The 12,481-nt window shown below is 44.0% G+C and overlaps 1 protein-coding gene across 3 annotated transcripts in view; it reads right to left on the reverse strand.

The window, feature by feature from the left end:
• HECW1 (HECT, C2 and WW domain containing E3 ubiquitin protein ligase 1) overlaps positions 1-12,481 on the reverse strand; it is a 346,449-nt gene that overhangs the window by 135,346 nt on the left and 198,622 nt on the right. The window lies entirely within an intron of this gene.

Raw genomic sequence — 12,481 nt, forward strand, 5'->3', positions numbered from 1 at the left:
TCCTTCCACTTACCCTTCCCTAGCCCCTCTTCTTGATGTACAAAATAAAGATAACGTGTCTTCCAAAATGGAATCTGTCTTTATTGAACAAAACTGGGGGAGACTGGGAAAAGGAGGTGGGAGAGGGGAAGAGAGAGAGTGGGAGAGGGGAGGGCAACTAAAATGATCAGGGGTTGGGAACAGGTCCCATATGAAGAGAGGCTAAAGAGACTGGGACTTTTCAGCTTAGAAAAGAGGAGACGGAGGGCGGACAGGATAGAGGTCTCCAAAAGCAGGAGTTGGGTGGAGAGGGTGCATACAAAAAAGTTCTTCATTAGTTCCCATAAAGAAGGACTAGAGGACACCAAAGGAAAGGAATGGGTAGCAGGCTTCAAACTAGTAGCAGAAAGTTGTTCTTCACAAAGCAAAGAGTCAACCTGTGGAACTCCTTGCTGCAGGAGGCAGTGAAGGCTAGAACTAGAACAGAGTTTAAAGGGAAGTGAGATCAAGTCATGGAGGTTGGGTCCATGGAGTGCTATTAGCCAGGGGGTAGGAGTGGTGTCCCTGCCCAAGGTTTGTAGAAGGCTGGAGAGGGATGGCACGAGACAAATGGCTTGGTCACTGTCTTCGGTCCATCCCCTCCAGGGTCCCTAGGGTTGGCCGCTGTCGGCAGACAGGCTACTGGGCTAGATGCACCTTTGGTCTGACCCAGGACGGCCATTCTAAGCTCAGGGTCGGGGGTCTCAGTGGACCCCCTTGATTCTCTTGCACACCTGCTCCTGGGTGGCCAGGCTGGCAGCTCTCCTGCCCTAGACGGCCACTTTCCTGTGCCTAGTGCGGAGATCGTGGACGAGGTCCACGATGTCTGCACTAGCCCAGGCGGGTGCCCGCCTCTTGCGGTCCCAGGCAAGCTCCCGGAAGCCGCCAGCCTGGTCCCGGGAAGAGGGGGAGGGCTGGGGGGCATCAGGTGGGTGGCTCGATCCGTGTCAGGTGCAGGGTCTGCTGGCTGGGTGCTGGCAGGCTTGTACCTGGCATGGGCACCGTAGCCAGCCCGTGCCCCTTTATGGGGTCCGGGGCCGGGAGGGGGGCAACAGAGTTTCCCTGGTGTTGGCCAGAGTGGCCACCAGGGAAACCTGGGGAGGGCTAGCCTCCCACTAGTTCGAATTAAGGGGCTACACACCCCTTAATTCGAACTAGCTAGTTCGAACTAGGCTTAATCCTCGTAAAATGAGGTTTACCTAGTTCGAACTAAGCACTCTGCTAGTTCGATTTAAATTCGAACTAGCGGAGTTCTAGTGTAGCGCCTATTAAAGTTAATTTGAACTAACGTCTGTTAGTTCGAATTAACTTTGTAGTGTAGACATACCCTGGGACTTTTCAGCTTAGAAAAGAGGAGATGGAGGGGGGATATGATAGAGGTCTATAAAAGCACGAGTGGGGTGGAGAGGGTGCATACAGAAAAGTTCTTCATTAGTTCCCATAATAGAAGGACTAGAGGACACCAAGGGAAAGGAATGGGTCGCAGGCTTCAAACTAGCAACAGAAAGTTCTTCTTCACAAAGCAAATAGTCAACCTGTGGAACTCCTTGCTGCAGGAGGCTGTGAAGGCTAGAACTAGAACAGAGTTTAAAGAGAAGTGAGATAAAGTGATGGAGGCTGGGTCCATGGAGTGGTATTAGCCAGAGGGTAGGAGTGGTGTCCCTGCCCGAAGTTTGTGGAAGGCTGGAGAGGGATGGCACGAGACAAATGGCTTGGTCACTGTCTTCGGTCCATCCCCTCCAGGGTCCCTAGGGTTGGCCGCTGTCAGCAGACAGGCTACTGGGCTAGATGGACCTTTGGTCTGACCCAGGACGGCCATTCTAAGCTCAGGGCTCAGGGTCGGGGGTCTCAGTGGACCACCTTGATTTTCATGCAAACCTGCTCCTGGGTGGCCAGGCTGGCAGCTCTCCTGCCCTAGACGGCCGCTTTCCGGTGCCTAGTGCGGAAGTCGTGGACGAGGTCCACGATGTCTGTACTGGACCAGGCGGGTGCCCGCCTCTTGCGGTCCTGGGCAAGCTCCTGGGAGCCACCAGCCTGGTGGAAGAGGAGGAGGGCTGGGTGGCAGCGGGTGGCTGGCTCGTGCCATGCCAGGTGCAGGGTCTGCTGGCTGGGTGCTGGCAGGTTTGCACCTGGCACGGGCACCGTAGCCAGCCTGTGCCCCTTTAAGGGCTCCGGGGCCGGGAGGGGGGCTATAGAGTTTCCCTGGTTTTGGCCAGAGTGGCCACCAGGGAAAGCTGGGGAGGGCTAGCCTCCCACTAGTTCGAATTAAGGGGCTACACAGCCCTTAATTCGAACTAGTAAGTTCGAACTAGGCTTAGTCCTCGTGGAATGAGGTTTACCTAGTTCGAACTAAGCGCTCCGCTAGTTCCAATGAAGTTCGAACTAGCGGATTCTATGTGTAGCGCCTATCAAAGTTAATTCGAACTAACGTCCGTTGGTTCGAATTAACTTTGTAGTGTAGACATACCCTATAATATTGGAATTTAAAAACTTGCAATTTCGTCTGTATTACTAAGGTAACCTACTATGGGTTTAATCATGCTTTAATCGGACCTCATCATTCTTTGGTAAGACACTACTAAAGGTACATGTATGGATTTAGCTGTTGGCAATATTTCAGCATTGGTGCCTCTGCCAAATATAGTCAATATCCAACCTTGTTTATTAATGGATCTCTATTGATATGTGCTTGCATTCCATGTGTCCTCTTAATGCTTACTCAGTCCTGGAGATCCCCTAAGATATATGTTAAATACTGATGTACAGTGAATATGGGGAATACAATTTGATTATATGGATACTGAGGTAAATTCATCTTTTTAATTAGAAAAACTGAGGAGTTCTTCCTTTACTGTTGCCAAGAAATGTACAGTTGTAGTTTATTTCTCAGTAATTTAAAAAGAAGGGGGGACCTTTTATTGTACACATGAAGATCTTTTCAATCATACATAACAGTCAGATTCTGGATGAATCTCAGGATATAACCTAACACTTTAAAATACTCACTCAGGTTCTGATTCTCCTACCACTTGCACTGGTTTTACAGATCTGATTTAAGTTTCAGATCTGCTGATGGGGGGAGGGGAGAGGAAGGGCAAGAAAGGGGTAAAGGAGGCAACTGCCCCAGGGCCCAGTGATTCTAAAGAGCCCAGGGCTCCTGGCTGCTGCTGCCATGACAGTGTCATCGCTCAAAACCCTGGGCCCTTTAAATCACCACCAGAGTGTCGTGTGGTGCGCTCTGGATGGCTCTAGGGCTGGGGGAGCAGATGGTGCCATGCTTCCAGTGTCGTTGAGGACTGTGTGTTGGGGGGGGGATAGGTGTGCTGCCCTTTCCCCCTGAGGCCCCGCCCCTTCTAAGAGTGCAGAGTTGACCCTCGTACCTTGCCCTGGGGCCCAGCATGACTGTTGGCTCCCCTGATAAATTCATCTGTAACCTACATCAGAATCAAACACAGTACAGCCGGTCTCCGAGTTGCGAACAGTTGAGTTACGACCATTCATATTTACGACCAAAGCTCCCATGGAGCGGTCGTAAAGGTGGTCCCTGAGTTACAAACACGACCCACGCTTACGAACAGCGCAGTCGCTATGTAACTCAATGGGGTCCGAGTTACGAACAAATCGAGTTACGGCCAAGTGTTTGGTCTGTAACTCGTTTGTAACTCGGGGAGAGGCTGTATGTCAGCTACTGGGAGATTCATGTGGTGTGTCCCAGCTAATCCAATACATACTGAGCAGGGAACCAGGTAATGGTTTTCAAATGTTAAAGGTTATTATAAAGAGGATGATGATCAATTGTTCTACATGTCCACTGAAGGTCAGACAAGTAGTAATGGGCCAATCTGCAGCATGGGAGATGGAGGAAAAGCAGTCTCACTCTAAGAATAATTACATACTGGAACAAGCTTCCAAGAGCAGTTGTGGAATCCCTGTTACTGGAGGTTTTAAAGAACAGGCTAACCAAACACCTGTTCGGGATGTCTAGGTATACTTGGTTCTGCCTCAGTATGAGGGGCAGCAGTAGATGACTGCTCATGGTCCCTTCCAGACTGACATTTCTATGAGTTTATATTTATACTTGAGTTTACAGTGGTCACCCTAACCTTGCCTTTCCTTAAAACACATGAAGAGGCTACCCTGAAGAAACCCTGTATCAAGTGTCATTTTCAAGGTTCAAAGCAGAGGCTTGCATTTCACTGCCTCTCTGCTCCTGCACCCAACACTGGGCTTGTGCATACAGAAATTATGGTACAAAGCTTAAGGTAAACATTTCAAAGGGATAGCACATTCCATTCCAGGGTTCAACCTTAAGTCAGTTAATTCTGATGATTGTCTCCTACTCTGTATTTTTCACCATTATTGTCATATATGAATAAACCTGGCAAAAACCATCATGGGGGAGGGGAGGGAGGGAAGAGAAAAGAATCACAGAGATGGGCTTCTAACAACAGTATAAAGGAAATTTGAAATAAATCAGAATAAATCAATTAACCCTGATTAGATTGGATTTATGTACAAATTAGTTCTTTTAAAAGATTGTCAGCGTAGCTGATGATGAGTAGATAAATTAAAACATAGGTGACAGGAGGCTCTTGATTTGCAGTTGAATATGCAATACAATTAAATAGAATTTATGTACGAAATATCAATTATACCAAAGGCAGGATGTATTTTTGAAGTAAATCTTAAAAGGCTATAATTTCGTTTTGATGAGTGAGAATGGAGTTAGTTTTTTAGCTGAATATTTTATCACTAGGTTTTCACTTCCAATAGTATAGTCCAGCGTTTCCCAATCTATGGGCCGCAACCCAGTATCGGGCCACAGGAAAAAAATACCAGGCCTCAGAGTGGCTGGTGGCTTCCGAGAGGGGAGCAGAGCGGGGCTGAGTGGAGCAGGCTGGGAGGAGGTGTGTGTGTGGGGGGGGAACCGGCCACCAGGAAGCAGAGTTGGGGGTAGTGGGCCTGTCCGGCAGAGATTTGGGCGGGCAGCCGGCTGGCAGAAGCAGGGTTGGGGGCAATGGGGCTATCCTGCGAAGATCCGTGCAGGCGGGTGGGTGGCGGAAGCAGGGTTGGGGGAAGCAGGGCTGTTCCGCAGAGATCCGGGGAGGCAGGCAGACGGCAGAAGCAGGGTTGGAGGCAGCGGGGCTGTCTGGTGGAGATCGGGGAGGGCAGGCGGCAGAACCAGGGATGGACGGGGGGCCCGGGGCCTGGACGGGGGAAGATCAGGAGGAGGAGGATGGGAGAACCAGCTGCCAGAAACAGGGCTGGATGGGGGCACCGGGGCTTGTCAGGGGGGTTGTCGGGGGAGCAGGGCTGACCGGGGGAGATTGGTGGGGGTGGGGGGAACCGGCCGCTGGAAGAGGGCTGGACGGGGGCAGTAGGGCTGGACTGGGGAGATCAGGAGGAGAAGGGGGGGGGGAGGAGCTGGACTGACCTGGGCACATGCAGGCCCTACAGACTCTGGCAGATGAGTGAGTCTGGCCGAGGATTCCATTCCCCCACATACCCTCCCTCGAGTAGTTGCAAGCTGCCTGGCAAGTAGTCACACTCAGGCAGCGTGAGCACATCTACCAGCCAGGCAGTTCCCAGCTAAGGACTGATACACCTGATTATAATAAAAGTTACCGAATTAATTTCTCAATTTGTTTCCCAGACAAAACCCTCAAATACCGGACTGTCGGGTACAAAACCAGACACCTGGCAACCCTACCCTTCTTTGCACCCTCCCTCCTAGCCAGATACCCTACCCCCAATCTGTGCCTGCTCCCACCTCCTGGAGTGCCCATGCGGCGCCGGGTCCCCCAAGCCCTGGCCCAGGCTGGGTGGAGGATGCAGCTGGGTGAAACACTGAAAATTTATTCATTTTTCATTCTTTTTTTATATGCGTTTTATATTTTTGGGCTGCAAAAAACAGTACTGAAAAAAAAAACGGGTTTCAACTAAAGTAAAAAGTTTGGGAAATCCTGATCTAGCCAGCTTTCTATTCATCTTACAGTCAATTTATGCAATCCATATTCCCTTAACTTGCTGGCAAGGATATTGTGGGCGACTGTATCAAAAGCTTTGCTAACGCTGCCACTGGGGGCTTTGGGAGGACCAGAAACAACTTATTTGAATATTCATCATTTGCTTAGTGAATATGCAAATATACAAATGAATGTTACTGGTCCTCCAAAAGCTCGTGAATGGTCCCCGTGTCAAAAAGTTTGGGAACTCCTGGTATAGTCAATTAAATTTTTAATGTACCACAACATTATTTAAGCATACAGAAATGTCCACCATTTAGAAACATCCCGTGCTTTTAATTATTGCCTCATATTATACTATTTTCCTGAACTGCACAAACTCATGGGGAATTTCTGTTTCTTAAGTAGATGGGGCTACCTCCTGCTTGTGCCAACGTGACTGCAGAGAGTAAAGATGGCAAAACACATAGGCTGCGTCTAGACTGGCAAGTTTTTCCGCAAAAGCACTTGCTTTTGCGGAAAAACTTGCCAGCTGTCTACACTGGCTGCTTGAATTTCCGCAAGAACACTGACGATCTCATGTAAGATTGTCAGTGTTCTTGTGGAAATGCTATGCTGCTCCCATTCGGGCAAAAGCCCTCTTGCGCAAATGTGGTATTGTTTTGCGCAAAAAAGCCCCGATCGCGAAAATGGCGATTGGGGCTTTCTTGCACAAAACCGCATCTAGATTGGCACGGACACTTTTCCGCAAAAAGTGGTTGTGACAATTTTCTTCCACTATTTGATCTGAGGAAGTGGGTCTGGCCCACAAAAGCTCATCACCTAATAAACCATCTTGTTAGTCTTTAAAGTCCTACATAGTCCTGTTTTTTTTATAAAATTCTGGGTTAGTGGTTGATAGACTCTTTAAAAATTCTCCTTCATTGGAGGCTTAGATAGTCTAGTAAGACTTCTATTGTTTTATTAATAGCAATTTTCAGGACAATGCCATTAAAATTTTAAAAGTACTCATGGATATATCAATTTCAAATACCACTTCCACAGTTAATTATGATCTCTTTTTCATTCCTCCATGTAGCGCCTATGTCTTTTTTAGTATAGCATAGCTTTAAAATACTTTAATGAATCCTGTGGGCATTGAAGTATGAGACTAGCAAGAATTATATACTTTTTGGGGACCAGATATTGCAGTTAATTTGTATATCTAGCAGAATGACATATTAAAGCAATCAAGATTATTTATTTCTTGCTTTTAATCAGTTGCTCAAGGAAATGTGAGCTGTCTTGGACCTTCACAGTTTAATTATTATCAGACATTCAGAAAACTACAGATATGCACACTACAATTTTTACATACAGTTGAATATATTATGGATCATTTCCATTTTGCTTGACTGTCTGAGCATAATAAAGTTGTCACAGAGAGTGTGTCTAGACTACAGGGTTTCTTCTAAAAACTAGCCTTTTTTTCAAGAAAAACTTCATCTGTGTCTAAACTGCAGCCACATTCTTTCGAAAGTAAATCGAAAGAACACGGCAGTTTTTTCGATCACGGTAAACCTCATTTTACGAGGAATAATGCCTTTTTCTGAAAGTACTCTTTAGAAAAAAGGCACTATTGAATGCAAACTGTGCTTTTTCGAAAGAGAGTGTCTAGACTGGAATGAGGGTTACCGGGACATCAGAATAAGCTGCCCGTTATTTCATTTCAAAATAATGGGCTGCTTCAGTAGATGTAGAATAGTTATTTTGGGATACTTCCGGTATCCCAAAATAGCTCTGCAGTGTAGACATACCCAAAGATACTATAGGACTACTAGGTTTTGAGCTGAATGGTTTTTGAATGAAATATGGAATAACAAATATTATCAATATTACTTCTGAGACAGATGGAACAGTCTATGTAGGAATGTAATCCATTCATTTACTAATTTAGGAATCAAAAGGTCTCATAAATTTAACACACTATGTCCCTCCATGTTATAATCTAGATTAAGTAGAGCAGTGTTTCTCAAACTGTGCTCCGCAGAGCCCCAGAGCTCCACGAGACATCTCCAGGGGCTCCGCGAGGTTGACAAACTGGAAACATCAATAGGTACAACACATACAATCAGAGGACCGCTGGGGGTCCGCATAAGTACAGCACATACAATCAGTGGACCACTGGGGCTCTGCATAAATTTTTACGCATGTAAAGGGCTCCAAAGCCCAAAAAGTTCGAGAACCACTGAAGTAGAGAAATCCCTGACTACATCTGACCCATAAATTATTTATCCCAGAAAACACATAATATTTCCTGTGCTTATTAAATGCGATAGCCATTTTGTTTTCAATGGAGTACACTATAGGAATTTCACTTTTTAGGAAGTCACTACTTTTTTTTTTGAGACATTTAAGTATCAAAACATTAGATAGAATCATTATTGCTACTTTTCAGGTGCAGACCTTACAGCACTGTACAAAGGGATTTAAATATAATTTTGCCCATTTAAAAAAAATAGGTGTGTCCTTAAACTGGGATTTAACCATTCTATGTTCACTTTCCAGTTTCTTGTTTCTGTGGGACCTCAGACAAATCACTTAAGAAAATGTTTTTAAAGTGAGTCATTGATTTCAGGTGCCTCCATTTTGGGGTGTCTAAAACCAGCACCTCAAAGGGACCTAATATTTACAAAGCTCTGAGCTCTTCGTCCTCTGAAAAATCATGCTGGCCACCCCAATTTACGTCTCCTGAAATCATTAGTTGCTTTTGAAAAATTTGGGCTTAATTTCTCTGTCCTTCAATTTTCCTTCTAATAAAATGAAGTAACACTACTTTCTTTCTACTATCACCATTTGAGTGTCCTATGTTTTAGACTGTAAACCCTTCAAGCAGGGACTGTCTCTTTCTTTATGCTTATATGGCCTGAAATGCAATGGAACTCTTGTCTTGACTGAGATGTCTCAATGTTTCCAGAATATTAATAATACACATGGTTAAACTAAGGCTCCCATTCCTGTGCCCTGTGTGATGGCATTAATCAGACACAGAGCTGCGAGTACATTTCTGCATGCAGTATTCTTATTTCTAAGCTAGAAACTTCTGGAGAAAGAGTTTGATACTTGGACATAGACTGTAAGCTAAAGCTGATAGTGTATGTATAGGGGACCTGAAAGATTGCTACATCATTAAGGTTGCAACCTTGTAAGAGAAATTAAACTAGTGTCCTTTCTGCCTCCATTGAATGGCTGTTTAAAACATAAAAGGTAACACTATCCACTTAATCAAAGACAAAAGCAGTTGATGAAATACTAGTTTGCACATGAGCTACTGATGACCACAACATGTCTATCAAATTTTCTTACAGTAGCACAGTACTAAGGCCAAATTCACAGTGGCTGCAATCTCCCTCAAGTTCACAGAATTGTTGCCTATATCTGTGGTGCCTATATCTGTGGTGAATTTCATGCCTGGTATTTAATTCACCACTGAGCACATTGCGCTGGGATATACTAAGTTTGGAAGGTTCCAACTCTTAGATTTACTATATTAAATCTAAGTCGAGTGGTTAAATATATAGAACAACCTTATGGCTACGTCTACACTGGCATGAATTTCCGAAAATGCTTTTAATGGAAAAGTTTTCCGTTAAAAGCATTTTCGGAAAAGCGCATCTAGATTGGCAGGATGCTTTTCCGCAAAAGCACTTTTTCCGGAAAAGCGTCCGTAGCCAATCTAGATGCGGTTTTCCGCAAAAAGCCCCAGTCACCTTTTTCACGATCGGGGCTTTTTTGCGGAAAACAGTACTATGCTATCTACTCTGGCCCTTTTGCGCAAAAGTCTTTCAGAAAAAGACTTTTGCCCAAACGGGAGCAGCATAGTTTTTCCGGAAAAGCACTGATGATTTTACATGAGATTGTCAGTGCTTTTCCGGAAATCCAAGTGGCCAGTGTAGACAGCTGGCAAGTTTTTCTGGAAAAGCAGATGATTTTCCGGAAAAACTTGCCAGTCTAGACACAGCCAGTATGTTTCCAGGGAACATTAGGATACATGAATGTAAGGGAGTGAATGAATCATTTCTTCAGCCTGCGTGACCTTACTATGGTGTAAAATTCTACTCTTGGTTAGTTTTGAGTTTGGCCAGGCATAACAAAAAGCAGACTTAAGATCCCAGTCTGCACACATTTATAACAAGTACACAGTCCTTTTCCCCTCACTTCCCATCCCCCCAATTTTCAGGTGAGGTGAGCACACATTCCTAATTAGTCTTGTCATTCAATGAAGAAAAAGGAACATTTGGCTACTATTTACACAAAGCAATCACACAATGACAGAGCACCTTATGAAAAACAATTCTTCTAAAATGAATTCAGGACCTAAAACATTTTGATGGGAAAAAACCCACACCTGATTTTAGCATATGATGGCTCTATTTTCTGCTTATGTAGTTATGTAAACCTGTGAAAAATGCATAAGAGTTAATATATAATGCTGCCATTCTGGTTTAATGGCATTTTCAGGTTCTCCCTATACGAAGTGAAATGCAATGGAGAATCAGTCCCTATAACTTTTATTCAGTGGAATGTGACATCGGTTTTTCATTGGTAAAACATAGTTGAATGGATGAAGGTTTCAGGTCACTGGTGCCTGTGGAACAGAGAATGTATTACAGGTCTGTGACAGCTAAATGTCTTCTCATTGGCTGCAGAGAAGGCAGGAAATGAGTATGCTGACAGACCCGACAATTGCTTAGGTCATGCAAGCTAACAGTACTAACAATGACAGCCTGGAGGCTATCATACCATCAAGAGAACCATGGGCTGAGTGAAGAAGTTTGAAGTTGCTTTGCTCTCTCTTTTTTGCTGTTGAAACCTTAATTAGGCCATCTCACTTTTTTTCCTCCATCACTCCAAAACTCTGTCTGAAATGGAATGTCATTGAACAAAGCCCGACATCCTGGCATGACTTAAGGAAGAAGGAATGCTAACAAACTATCAGAGCAGAAACCAGACTCAGAAGTCCTAAGTCTCATTTACACTAAAGCCAAGGCTACCCTTAAATCAAGAGTAGATTATATTTAACTGTATAGACATCACTGTGAGGGAGATGAGGTAGGTACATGGTGAATGCTTCTGAAAATCCCACTCCATCTCCATGAATCAGCTAATTCATCTCTCTGTGCAGGGACTGCATGTGCCTCCACTACAAGCTTTGCCATTTGATACCAAATGAAGGATTCAGACCAGATCCCTATCCTTCCTTTGGGGTATCAAGTACTGGTAGCATGGATATACTCACCTAGTCTTTGGGCTGCCTAATGCTGCCAATCTCTTGCTCAGGCACAGGCAGGCAGTCATAGTTTTTGAGGCTCCTCCCCCACCATTGGCACATTACGATTAGCCAAAAACTATTTTCCAGTTGGTATTTAATTTGAATACACTTTTAACCATTTTTCTGAAATGAAACTAATTGGCCCAGTAGGGAACACCAAAACATCAGGCCCTTAGTGCGTAGTACCCTTAGTTTATTACAGAGGCATTATCTGCTGCTGTTTCAAATGTACTATAAAAGCAGTAATCAACAGTGAAATGCACTCTGTTCTCACTGGTGCCTACTGAATTTATCCAAGCAAGTGCAGCTGACTTCAGAGTATTTCTTCAAGGTAATAGGCAAATGTGCCAAATCTGCATCTAATTTACATTACCAGTGATATTTTTCAATCACACATGTCCTTTTTTGATTGCATGCTGCAGCTATGGCATCTCATATACTGTAATGTTCATTCTCTCTTTTCATAACTGCAAGAACTTCAGTCTAACAGTTTTCAAAACCATCCAATTACATTTTCAGTGCTCTGTTCAGTAGTGACTTTTAGGTCCTTAAAACACAATATGTATGGAAACTATTAAACTAAAATTCACCTTTATATAAAATTAAGCTTGGTACTTATACATTTGATTGTCATGTATAAAAAAAATCTGTTAAATCACAATTTAAACATGTTGACCTATGGTCCAGAAACTTTTTATAAGGGTTACAGATTACTTGAGAGCTAGACTTCATCATGGTGCTTTGGAAGATATGTCAAGAAAAATGCTAGTCTGTTAGAAATGACTGGGTCAAAAATCGCTATATGTATTTTGGTATTTTACTAAACAAATAAATAGCAGATGCCTATGTTAGCAAAAAATCTGATGTTCATAACAAATAAGCAGATGTTCAAATACACTGGAAATGTATGAATACAAAATACATCTGTCTGTGACAAAGAAACTATAATTTCTATAAGTACCATAATTGTACCAAGCTGTAAGTTAACCTTTGAGGCAAATAAGACAATAGTGCAAACTGTTCAACTCATGCTGCAAAAGGGGTTCCCCAGAAGATGTATATGTATGTACTTTTCTATTGTGCACAAGGAGTAGTTAAAATAAATTCAGCCAAGATAGCTGATTACAAGGTCTTTTACATTAAAAAAATAAAATCCTAAATGGTAACAAACAAGAAGGTAGGTTGT

This window comes from Pelodiscus sinensis, chromosome 2 (genome assembly GCF_049634645.1).
Source record: "Pelodiscus sinensis isolate JC-2024 chromosome 2, ASM4963464v1, whole genome shotgun sequence".
Lineage (NCBI taxonomy): Eukaryota > Metazoa > Chordata > Testudines > Trionychidae > Pelodiscus > Pelodiscus sinensis.